This window comes from Oncorhynchus nerka, unplaced genomic scaffold (assembly GCF_034236695.1).
Source record: "Oncorhynchus nerka isolate Pitt River unplaced genomic scaffold, Oner_Uvic_2.0 unplaced_scaffold_1915, whole genome shotgun sequence".
Lineage (NCBI taxonomy): Eukaryota > Metazoa > Chordata > Actinopteri > Salmoniformes > Salmonidae > Oncorhynchus > Oncorhynchus nerka.
In genome coordinates, this window is record NW_027039409.1 from 25161 (window position 1) to 38907 (window position 13747).

At 43.4% G+C, this 13747-nt stretch overlaps 1 pseudogene; it reads left to right on the forward strand.

Moving 5' to 3' along the window:
- Positions 1–13747, forward strand: part of LOC135567632 (sister chromatid cohesion protein PDS5 homolog A-like) — a 62602-nt pseudogene that overhangs the window by 25157 nt on the left and 23698 nt on the right.

Genomic DNA, 13747 nt, shown 5'->3' on the forward strand with positions numbered 1-13747 from the left:
TAAACACTGGATATAATATAATACTGTCTGATAGACTGGATACCTGGAACATTATAATACTGTCTGATAGACTGGATACCTGGAACATTATAATACTGTCTGATAGACTGGATACCTGGAACATTATAATATAAACTGATAGACTGGATATATAATACTGTCTGATAGACTGGATACCTGGAACATTATAATACTGTCTGATAGACTGGATACCTGGAACATTATAATATAATACTGTCTGATAGACTGGATACCTGGAACATTATAATACTGTCTGATAGACTGGATACCTGGAACATTATAATATAATACTGTCTGATAGACTGGATACCTGGAACATTATAATATAATACTGTCTGATAGAGACTGGATACCTGGAACATTATAATATAATACTGTCTGATAGACTGGATATGGAACCTGGAACATGGAACATTATAATACTGTCTGATAGACTGGATACCTGGAACATTATAATACTGTCTGATAGACTGGATACCTGGAACATTATAATATAATATGGATAGACTGGATACCTGGAACATTATAATACTGTCTGATAGACTGGATACCTGGAACATTATAATACTGTCTGATAGACTGGATACCTGGAACATTATAATACTGTCTGATAGACTGGATACCTGGAACATTATAATATAATACTGTCTGATAGACTGATAGACTGGATACCTGGAACATTATAATACTGTCTGATAGACTGGATACCTGGAACATTATAATACTGTCTGATAGACTGGATACCTGGAACATTATAATTATAATACTGTCTGATAGACTGGATACCTGGAACATTATTATAATACTGTCTGATAGACTGGATACCTGGAACATTATAATACTGTCTGATAGACTGGATACCTGGAACATTATAGAATATAATACTGTCTGATAGACTGGATACCTGGAACATTATAATACTGTCTGATAGACTGGATACCTGGAACATTATAATACTGTCTGATAGACTGGATACCTGGAACATTATAATACTGTCTGATAGACTGGATACCTGGAACATTATAATATAATACTGTCTGATAGACTGGATACCTGGAACATTATAATATAATACTGTCTGATAGACTGGATACCTGGAACATTATAATACTGTCTGATAGACTGGATACCTGGATACTGTCTGATAGACTGGATACCTGGAACATTATAATATAATACTGTCTGATAGACTGGATACCTGGAACATTATAATATAATACTGTCTGATAGACTGGATACCTGGAACATTATAATATAATACTGTCTGATAGACTGGATACCTGGAACATTATAATACTGTCTGATAGACTGGATACCTGGAACATTATAATATAATACTGTCTGATAGACTGGATACCTGGAACATTATAATACTGTCTGATAGACTGGATACCTGGAACATTATAATACTGTCTGATAGACTGGATACCTGGAACATTATAATATAATACTGTCTGATAGACTGGATACCTGGAACATTATAATACTGTCTGATAGACTGGATACCTGGAACATTATAATACTGTCTGATAGACTGGATACCTGGAACATTATAATATAATACTGTCTGATAGACTGGATACCTGGAACATTATAATACTGTCTGATAGACTGGATACCTGGAACATTATAATATAATACTGTCTGATAGACTGGATACCTGGAACATTATAATACTGTCTGATAGAGACTGAACATTATAATACTGTCTGATAGACTACCTGGAACATTATAATATAATACTGTCTGATAGACTGGATACCTGGAACATTATAATACTGTCTGATAGACTGGATACCTGGAACATTATAATATAATACTGTCTGATAGACTGGATACCTGGAACATTATAATATAATACTGTCTGATAGACTGGATACCTGGAACATTATAATATAATACTGTCTGATAGACTGGATACCTGGAACATTATAATACTGTCTGATAGACTGGATACCTGGAACATTATAATACTGTCTGATAGACTGGATACCTGGAACATTATAATATAATACTGTCTGATAGACTGGATACTGGAACATTATATAATACTGATAGACTGGATACCTGGAACATTATAATATAATACTGATAGACTGATAGACTGGATACCTGGAACATTATAATACTGTCTGATAGACTGGATACCTGGAACATTATAATATAATACTGTCTGATAGACTGGATACCTGGAACATTATACATTATAATACTGTCTGATAGACTGGATACCTGGAACATTATAATACTGTCTGATAGACTGGATACCTGGAACATTATAATACTGTCTGATAGACTGGATACCTGGAACATTATAATACTGTCTGATAGACTGGATACCTGGAACATTATAATACTGTCTGATAGACTGGATACCTGGAACATTATAATACTGTCTGATAGACTGGATACCTGGAACATTATAATACTGTCTGATAGACTGGATACCTGGAACATTATAATATAATACTGTCTGATAGACTGGATACCTGGAACATTATAATACTGTCTGATAGACTGGATACCTGGAACATTATAATATAATACTGTCTGATAGACTGGATACCTGGAACATTATAATACTGTCTGATAGACTGGATACCTGGAACAGCATAATACTGTCTGATAGACTGGATACCTGGAACATTATAATATAATACTGTCTGATAGACTGGATACCTGGAACCTGTCTGATAGACTGGATACCTGGAACATTATAATATAATACTGTCTGATAGACTGGATACCTGGAACATTATAATATAATACTGTCTGATAGACTGGATACCTGGAACATCATAATACTGTCTGATAGACTGGATACCTGGAACATTATAATACTGTCTGATAGACTGGATACCTGGAACATTATAATATAATACTGTCTGATAGACTGGATACCTGGAACATTATAATACTGTCTGATAGACTGGATACCTGGAACATTATAATACTGTCTGATAGACTGGATACCTGGAACATTATAATATAATACTGTCTGATAGACTGGATACCTGGAACATTATAATACTGTCTGATAGACTGGATACCTGGAACATTATAATATAATACTGTCTGATAGACTGGATACCTGGAACATTATAATACTGTCTGATAGACTGGATACCTGGAACATTATAATACTGTCTGATAGACTGGATACCTGGAACATTATGGAACATTATAATACTGTCTGATAGACTGGATACCTGGAACATTATAATATAATACTGTCTGATAGACTGGATACCTGGAACATTATAATACTGTCTGATAGACTGGATACCTGGAACATTATAATATAATACTGTCTGATAGACTGGATACCTGGAACATTATAATATAATACTGTCTGATAGACTGGATACCTGGAACATTATAAACATTATAATATAATTATAATACTGTCTGATAGACTGGATACCTGGAACATTATAATACTGTCTGATAGACTGGATACCTGGAACATTATAATACTGTCTGATAGACTGGATACCTGGAACATTATAATATAATACTGTCTGATAGACTGGATACCTGGAACATTATAATATAATACTGTCTGATAACTGGATTATAATATAATACTGTCTGATAGACTGGATACCTGGAACATTATAATACTGTCTGATAGACTGGATACCTGGAACATTATAATATAATACTGTCTGATAGACTGGATACCTGGAACATTATAATATAATACTGTCTGATAGACTGGATACCTGGAACATTATAATACTGTCTGATAGACTGGATACCTGGAACATTATAATATAATACTGTCTGATAGACTGGATACCTGGAACATTATAATATAATACTGTCTGATAGACTGGATACCTGGAACATTATAATACTGTCTGATAGAGACCTGGAACATTATAATACTGTCTGATAGACTGGATACCTGGAACATTATAATACTGTCTGATAGACTGGATACCTGGAACATTATAATATAATACTGTCTGATAGACTGGATACCTGGAACATTATAATACTGTCTGATAGACTGGATACCTGGAACATTATAATACTATACCTACTGTCTGATAGACTGGATACCTGGAACATTATAATATAATACTGTCTGATAGACTGGATACCTGGAATACTGTTATAATACCTGTCATTATAATGTCTGATAGACTGGATACCTGGAACATTATAATATAATACTGTCTGATAGACTGGATACCTGGAACATTATAATATAATACTGTCTGATAGACTGGATACCTGGAACATTATAATACTGTCTGATAGACTGGATACCTGGAACATTATAATATAATGGAACATTACTACTGTCTGATAGACTGGATAGAACATGGACTACTGATAGACTGGAACATTATAATATAATACTGTCTGATAGACTGGATACCTGGAACATATAATAAGACTGGATACCTGGAACATTATAATATAATACTGTCTGATAGACTGGATACCTGGAACATTATAATACTGTCTGATAGACTGGATACCTGGAACATTATAATATAATACTGTCTGATAGACTGGATACCTGGAACATTATAATACTGTCTGATAGACTGGATACCTGGAACATTATAATATAATACTGTCTGATAGACTGGATACCTGGAACATTATAATATAATTGATAGACTGGATACCTGGAACATTATTATAATACTAATACTGTCTGATAGACTGGATACCTGGAACATTATTATAATACTGTCTGATAGACTGGATACCTGGAACATTATAATATAATATTATAATATATTATAACTGTCTGATAGACTGGATACCTGGAACATTATAATATAATACTGTCTGATAGACTGTATACCTGGAACATTATAATATAATACTGTCTGATAGACTGGATACCTGGAACACTATAATACTGTCTGATAGACTGGATACCTGGAACATTATAATACTGTCTGATAGACTGGATACCTGGAACATTATAATATAATACTGTCTGATAGACTGGATACCTGGAACATTATAATATAATACTGTCTGATAGACTGGATACCTGGAACACTATAATATAATACTGTCTGATAGACCTGATACCTGGAACATTATAATACTGTCTGATAGACTGGATACCTGGAACATTATAATATAATACTGTCTGATAGACTGGATACCTGGAACAGCATAATATAATACTGTCTGATAGACTGGATACCTGGAACATCATAATACTGTCTGATAGACTGGATACCTGGAACATTATAATACTGTCTGATAGACTGGATACCTGGAACATTATATATATAACTATAAAAGTCCTTAAATCATACAAGTGTTATACATCAGTTTAAAGATTTAACTTCTTGTCCAATCAAAAACCACGGTGTCAGATTTCAAAAAGGCTTTACGGTGAAAGCAAACCATGCGATTATCTGAGAACAGCGCCCAGCAGACAAATCAATACAAACATTTACCAGCCAAGTAGAAGAGTTACAAAAGTCAGAAATAGTGATAAAATTAATCACTTATCTTTGATGATCTTCATATGGTTGCACTCACAAGACTCCCATTTACTCAATAAATGTTCATTTTGTTTCGATAAAGCCCCTCTTTATATCCAAAAACCTCAGTTTTGTTCAGTAATCCACAGGCTCAAACGCAGTCACAACAGGCAGACGAAAAATCCAAATAGTATCCGTAAAGTTCGTAGTAACATGTCCAAACGATGTTTATAATCGATCCTCAGGTTGTTTTTAGTCGTAATAATCAATAATATTTCAACCGGACAATAATGTCGTCAATATAAAAGGAAAACAAGAAAAGGCTCTCGGTCGTGCATGAAATACCTCTGGGACACTACAGTGTCCACTCATTCAGAGTGACCTCACTCCCTCATTTTTCAGAATACAAGCCTGAAACCATTTCTAAAGACTGTTGACATCTAGTGGACGCCATAGGAAGTGCAATCTTGAGTCCTAAATCAATGGAATCTGTAAAGGCAGTCAATGGAAAACTACAAACATAAATCCATCCAGGAAGTGGGATTGTTTTTTTCTCAGGTTTTCGGAGCTAACGTAGTCATTTACAACATTAACGATGTCTGAGCAATTTAATGTTATTTTAAATGGACAAAATAAATGTGCTTTTCTTTCAAAAACAAGGACATTTCTAACCCCCAACTTTTGAACGATCGTGTATTTCAGAGGGAGATTACCAGTTAGATATTGTTCGTGTATTTCAGAGGGGAGATTACCAGTTAGATATTGATCGTGTATTTCAGAGGGAGATTACCAGTTAGATATTGATCGTGTATTTCAGAGGGGAGATTACCAGTTAGATATTGATCGTGTATTTCAGAGGGGAGATTACCAGTTAGATATTGATCGTGTATTTCAGAGGGGAGATTACCAGTTAGATATTGATTGTGTATTTCAGAGGGGAGATTACCAGTTAGATATTGTTCGTGTATTTCAGAGGGGAGATTACCAGTTAGATATTGATCGTGTATTTCAGAGGGGAGATTACCAGTTAGATATTGATCGTGTATTTCAGAGGGAGATTACCAGTTAGATATTGATCGTGTATTTCAGAGGGGAGATTACCAGTTAGATATTGATTGTGTATTTCAGAGGGGAGATTACCAGTTAGATATTGATCGTGTATTTCAGAGGGGAGATTACCAGTTAGATATTGATCGTGTATTTCAGAGGGGAGATTACCAGTTAGATATTGATCGTGTATTTCAGAGGGAGATTACCAGTTAGATATTGATCGTGTATTTCAGAGGGAGATTACCAGTTAGATATTGATCGTGTATTTCAGAGGGGAGATTACCAGTTAGATATTGATCGTGTATTTCAGTGTGGAGATTACTCGGTTAAACTGCTCGTTCTGCTGAATAAGCAGCCCACCAACCCCTTCCTGGAGATGGTGAAGTTCCTGTTGGAACGCATCGCTCCCGTCCACATCGACTCAGAGGCCATCAGGTAAATAAATGGTGTGTGTGTGTGTGTGTGTGTGTGTGTGGTTATATCTGCTCTCTGCTCTGGTCTAGCTGCTGAATAAGAGGTTATATAATGTTATATGCGATGTCTCTCTGCTCAGTGCTCTGGTCTAGCTGCTGAATAAGAGGTTATATAATGTTATATGTGATGTCTCTCTGCTCTGGTCTAGCTGCTGAATAAGAGGTTATATAATGTTATATGTGATGTCTCTCTGCTCAGTGCTCTGGTCTAGCTGTTGAATAAGAGGTTATATAATGTTATATGCGATGTCTCTCTGCTCTGGTCTAGCTGCTGAATAAGAGGTTATATAATGTTATATGCGATGTCTCTCTGCTCAGTGCTCTGGTCTAGCTGCTGAATAAGAGGTTATATAATGTTATATGCGATGTCTCTCTGCTCAGTGCTCTGGTCTAGCTGCTGAATAAGATGCGATGTCTCTCTGCTCAGTGCTCTGGTTATATAATGTTATATGCGATGTCTCTCTGCTCAGTGCTCTGGTCTAGCTGCTGAATAAGAGGTTATATAATGTTATATGCGATGTCTCTCTGCTCAGTGCTCTGGTCAAGCTGCTGAATAAGTCTATCGAGGGAACGGCTGATGATGATGAGGAAGGTGTCACACCAGACACTGCCATTCGCTCTGGGCTGGAACTACTGAAGGTATGGATGGAGGGATGAGGAGAGAGGGGATGGAGGGATGAGGAGAGAGAGGGGATGGAGGGATGATGAGAGAGAGGGGATGGAGGGATGATGAGAGAGAGGGGATGGAGGGATGAGGAGAGATGGAGGGTTGAGGAAAGAGAGGGGATGGAGGGATGAGGAGAGAGGGAGGGTTGAGGAAAGAGGGGATGGAGGGATGAGCGAGAGGGAGGGAGGGGACTGGAAATACTGAAGGTATGGATGGAGGGATGAGAGAGGGAGGGGATGGAGGGATGAGGAGAGAGGGATGAGGAGAGAGGGAGGATGGAGGGATGAGGAGAGAGGGAGGGAGGATGGAGGGATGAGGAGAGAGGGAGGGAGGGAGGGATGAGGAGGGAGGGAGGGGACTGGAACTACTGATGGTATGGATGGAGGGTTGAGGAGGGAGGGAGGGGACTGGAACTACTGAAGGTATGGATGGAGGGTTGAGGAGAGAGGGATGAGGAGAGAGAGGGGATGGAGGGATGAGGAGAGAGGGAGGATGGAGGGATGAGGAGAGAGAACGTGGATGAATGGACAGATTAATAACTTTTTCTTGCCTCTTCTCTCCTTCTCTCCTCCTCCCCCCTACTCCTCTTCTCCTCCCCTTCTCCTCCTCCTCTTCTCCTCCTCTTCCCTTCTCCTCCTCCTCTTCCCTTCTCCTCCTCCTCTTCTCCTCCTCCTCTTCTCTCCTCCTCTCCTCCCCTTCTCTCCTCCCCTCCTCCTCTCCTCCCTTCTCCCTCCTCCTCTTCTCCTCCTCCTCTTCTCCTCCTCTTCCCTTCTCCTCCTCCTCTCTCCCTTCTCCTCCTCCTCTTCTCCTCCTCCCTCCCCTTCTCCTCCCCCTCCTCCTCCTCCTCTTCTCCTCCCCTTCTCCTCCTCCTCTCTCCTCTTCTCCCTCCTCTTCTCCTCCTCTTCCCTTCTCCCCTCCTCTTCCTCTTCCTCCTCCTCTTCCTCTTCTCCTCCTCCCCTCCCCTTCTCCTCCCCTCCTCTTCTCCTCCCTCCTCTTCTCCTCCTCTCCTCCCCTTCTCCTCCTCCTCTTCTCCTCCTCTTCTCCTCCTCCCCTCCTCTTCTCCTCCCCTTCTCCTCCTCCCCTCCTCTTCTCCTCCCCTTCTCCTCCTCCTCTTCTCCTCCTCTCCCCTCCTCTTCTCCTCCTCTCCTCCTCTTCTCTCCTCCTCTCCTCTTCCTCTTCCTCCCTCCTCTCCTCCCTCCTCTTCCTCTCCTCTTCCTCCTCTTCTCCTCTTCCTCCTCCTCCTCTTCCTCCCCTTCTCCTCCTCTCCTCTTCTCCACTTCTCCTCTTCCTCCTCTTCTCCTCTTCCTTGTCTTCCTCCTCTTCTCCTCTTCCTCCTCTTCTCCTCTTCCTTGTCTTCCTCCTCTTCTCCTCTTCCTCCTCTTCTCCTCTTCCTTGTCTTCCTCCTCTTCCTCCTCTTCTCCTCTTCCTCCTCTTCCTCCTCCTCCTCCCTCTCCTCCTCTCCTCCTCTTCTCCTCTCCTCCAGGTTCTGTCCTTCACCCACCCCACAGCGTTCCACTCTGCTGAGACGTATGAGTCTCTGCTTCAGTGTCTGAAGATGGAGGATGACAAGGTGGCCGAGGCGGCCATTCAGATCTTCAGGAACACCGGACAGAAAATAGAGACCGAACTACAGCAGATACGATCGTAAGAGAGGGAGGGAGGGGGGGGGGGAGGCAGGGAGGGAGGGAGGCCTCCTCTCTCCTGAGAGAGGGAGGGAGGCAGAGAGGGTGGGGGAGGGAGGGAGGCAGAGAGAGAGAGAGGGAGGGAGGGAGGCAGAGAGGGGGAGACTGGGTGGATAATGTAATGGGTAAAGGGTCCATGACTGTAGTCAGTCTGTTAACCTCCTCTCCTCCCTGTAGTCAGTCTGTTAACCTCCTCTCCTCTCCTCCCTGTAGTCAGTCTGTTAACCTCCTCTCCTCTCCTCCCTGTAGTCAGTCTGTTAACCTCCTCTCCTCCCTGTAGTCAGTCTGTTAACCTCCTCCTCTCCTCTCTGTAGTCAGTCTGTTAACCTCCTCCTCTCCTCTCTGTAGTCAGTCTGTTAACCTCCTCTCCTCCCTGTAGTCAGTCTGTTAACCTCCTCTCCTCCCTGTAGTCAGTCTGTTAACCTCCTCTCCTCTCCTCCCTGAAGTCAGTATGTTAACCTCCTCTCCTTCCTGTAGTCAGTCTGTTAACCTCCTCTCCTCCCTGTAGTCAGTCTGTTAACCTCCTCTCCTCCCTGTAGTCAGTCTGTTAACCTCCTCTCCTTCCTCCCTGTAGTCAGTCTGTTAACCTCCTCTCCTCCCTGTAGTCAGTCTGTTAACCTCCTCTCCTTCCTGTAGTCAGTCTGTTAACCTCCTCTCCTCCCTGTAGTCAGTCTGTTAACCTCCTCTCCTCTCCTCCCTGTAGTCAGTCTGTTAACCTCCTCTCCTCTCCTCCCTGTAGTCAGTCTGTTAACCTCCTCTCCTTCCTCCCTGTAGTCAGTCTGTTAACCTCTTCTCCTCCCTGTAGTCAGTCTGTTAACCTCCTCCTTCCTCCCTGTAGTCAGTCTGTTAACCTCCTCCTTCCTCCCTGTAGTCAGTCTGTTAACCTCCTCTCCTCTCCTCCCTGTAGTCAGTCTGTTAACCTCCTCTCCTTCCTCCCTGTAGTCAGTCTGTTAACCTCCTCTCCTCTCCTCCCTGTAGTCAGTCTGTTAACCTCTCCTTCCTCCCTGTAGTCAGTCTGTTAACCTCCTCTCCTCTCTCCCTGTAGTCAGTCTGTTAACCTCCTCTCCTCTCCTCCCTGTAGTCAGTCTGTTAACCTCCTTCCCCCCTGTAGTCAGTCTGTTAACCTCCTCCTTCCTCCCTGTAGTCAGTCTGTTAACCTCCTCTCCTCCCTGTAGTCAGTCTGTTAACCTCCTCTCCTTCCTCCCTGTAGTCAGTCTGTTAACCTCCTCTCCTCCCTGTAGTCAGTCTGTTAACCTCCTCTCCTCCCTGTAGTCAGTCTGTTAACCTCCTCTCCTCCCTGTAGTCAGTCTGTTAACCTCCTCTCCTCCCTGTAGTCAGTCTGTTAACCTCTCCTTCCTCCCTGTAGTCAGTCTGTTAACCTCCTCTCCTTCCTCCCTGTAGTCAGTCTGTTAACCTCCTCTCCTCTCCTCCCTGTAGTCAGTCTGTTAACCTCCTCTCCTCCCTGTAGTCAGTCTGTTAACCTCCTCTCCTCCCTGTAGTCAGTCTGTTAACCTCCTCTCCTCCCTGTAGTCAGTCTGTTAACCTCCTCTCCTTCCTCCCTGTAGTCAGTCTGTTAACCTCCTCTCCTTCCTCCCTGTAGTCAGTCTGTTAACCTCCTCTCCTTCCTCCCTGTAGTCAGTCTGTTAACCTCCTCTCCTCTCCTCCCTGTAGTCAGTCTGTTAACCTCCTCTCCTTCCTCCCTGTAGTCAGTCTGTTAACCTCCTCCTCCCTGTAGTTCCTCCCTCCTTCCTCCCTGTAGTCAGTCTGTTAACCTCCTCTCCTCTCCTCCCTGTAGTCAGTCTGTTAACCTCCTCTCCTTCCTCCCTGTAGTCAGTCTGTTAACCTCTCCTTCCTCCCTGTAGTCAGTCTGTTAACCTCCTCTCCTTCCTGTAGTCAGTCTGTTAACCTCCTCTCCTCCCTGTAGTCAGTCTGTTAACCTCCTCTCCTCCCTGTAGTCAGTCTGTTAACCTCCTCTCCTCCCTGTAGTCAGTCTGTTAACCTCCTCTCCTCTCCTCCCTGTAGTCAGTCTGTTAACCTCCTCTCATCTCCTCCCTGTAGTCAGTCTGTTAACCTCCTCTCCTTCCTCCCTGTAGTCAGTCTGTTAACCTCCTCTCCTCTCCTCCCTGTAGTCAGTCTGTTAACCTCCTCTCCTCCCTGTAGTCAGTCTGTTAACCTCCTCTCCTCCCTGTAGTCAGTCTGTTAACCTCCTCTCCTCCCTGTAGTCAGTCTGTTAACCTCCTCTCCTTCCTCCCTGTAGTCAGTCTGTTAACCTCCTCTCCTCCCTGTAGTCAGTCTGTTAACCTCCTCTCCTTCCCTGTAGTCAGTCTGTTAACCTCCTCTCCTCCCTGTAGTCAGTCTGTTAACCTCCTCTCCTCTCCTCCCTGTAGTCAGTCTGTTAACCTCCTCTCCTCTCCTCCCTGTAGTCAGTCTGTTAACCTCCTCTCCTTCCTCCCTGTAGTCAGTCTGTTAACCTCTTCTCCTCCCTGTAGTCAGTCTGTTAACCTCCTCCTTCCTCCCTGTAGTCAGTCTGTTAACCTCCTCCTTCCTCCCTGTAGTCAGTCTGTTAACCTCCTCCTTCCTCCCTGTAGTCAGTCTGTTAACCTCCTCTCCTCTCCTCCCTGTAGTCAGTCTGTTAACCTCCTCTCCTTCCTCCCTGTAGTCAGTCTGTTAACCTCTCCTTCCTCCCTGTAGTCAGTCTGTTAACCTCCTCTCCTCTCTCCCTGTAGTCAGTCTGTTAACCTCCTCTCCTCTCCTCCCTGTAGTCAGTCTGTTAACCTCCTTCCCCCCTGTAGTCAGTCCTCCCTCAGTCTTAACCTCCTCCTTCCTCCCTGTAGTCAGTCTGTTAACCTCTCTCCTCCTCCCTGTAGTCAGTCTGTTAACCTCCTCTCCTCCCTGTAGTCAGTCTGTTAACCTCCTCTCCTTCCTCCCTGTAGTCAGTCTGTTAACCTCCTCTCCTCTCCTCCCTGTAGTCAGTCTGTTAACCTCCTCTCCTCCCTGTAGTCAGTCTGTTAACCTCCTCTCCTTCCTCCCTGTAGTCAGTCTGTTAACCTCCTCTCCTTCCTCCCTGTAGTCAGTCTGTTAACCTCCTCTCCTTCCTCCCTGTAGTCAGTCTGTTAACCTCCTCTCCTCTCCTCCCTGTAGTCAGTCTGTTAACCTCCTCTCCTTCCTCCCTGTAGTCAGTCTGTTAACCTCCTCCCTGTAGTCAGTCTCCTTCCTCCCTGTAGTCAGTCTGTTAACCTCCTCTCCTTCCTCCCTGTAGTCAGTCTGTTAACCTCCTCTCCTTCCTGTAGTCAGTCTGTTAACCTCCTCTCCTTCCTGTAGTCAGTCTGTTAACCTCCTCTCCTCCCTGTAGTCAGTCTGTTAACCTCCTCTCCTCCCTGTAGTCAGTCTGTTAACCTCCTCTCCTCTCCTCCCTGTAGTCAGTCTGTTAACCTCCTCTCCTTCCTCCCTGTAGTCAGTCTGTTAACCTCCTCTCCTCCCTGTAGTCAGTCTGTTAACCTCCTCTCCTTCCTCTCTGTAGTCAGTCTGTTAACCTCCTCTCCTCTCCTCCTTGTAGTCAGTCTGTTAACCTCTCCTTCCTCCCTGTAGTCAGTCTGTTAACCTCCTCTCCTCTCTCCCTGTAGTCAGTCTGTTAACCTCCTCTCCTCTCCTCCCTGTAGTCAGTCTGTTAACCTCTCCTTCCTCCCTGTAGTCAGTCTGTTATCCTCCTCTCCTCTCTCCCTGTAGTCAGTCTGTTAACCTCCTCTCCTCCCTGTAGTCAGTCTGTTAACCTCCTCTCCTCTCCTCCCTGTAGTCAGTCTGTTAACCTCCTTCCCCCCTGTAGTCAGTCTGTTAACCTCCTCTCCTTCCTCCCTGTAGTCAGTCTGTTAATCTCCTCTCCTCCCTGTAGTCAGTCTGTTAACCTCCTCTCCTCCCTGTAGTCAGTCTGTTAACCTCCTCTCCTCCCTGTAGTCAGTCTGTTAACCTCCTCTCCTTCCTCCCTGTAGTCAGTCTGTTAACCTCCTCTCCTTCCTCCCTGTAGTCAGTCTGTTAACCTCCTCTCCTTCCTCCCTGTAGTCAGTCTGTTAACCTCCTCTCCTTCCTCCCTGTAGTCAGTCTGTTAACCTCCTCTCCTTCCTCCCTGTAGTCAGTCTGTTAACCTCCTCTCCTTCCTCCCTGTAGTCAGTCTGTTAACCTCCTCTCCTCCCTGTAGTCAGTCTGTTAACCTCCTCTCCTCCCTGTAGTCAGTCTGTTAACCTCCTCTCCTTCCTCCCTGTAGTCAGTCTGTTAACCTCCTCTCCTTCCTGTAGTCAGTCTGTTAACCTCCTCTCCTTCCTCCCTGTAGTCAGTCTGTTAACCTCCTCTCCTCCCTGTAGTCAGTCTGTTAACCTCCTCTCTACCCCCCGT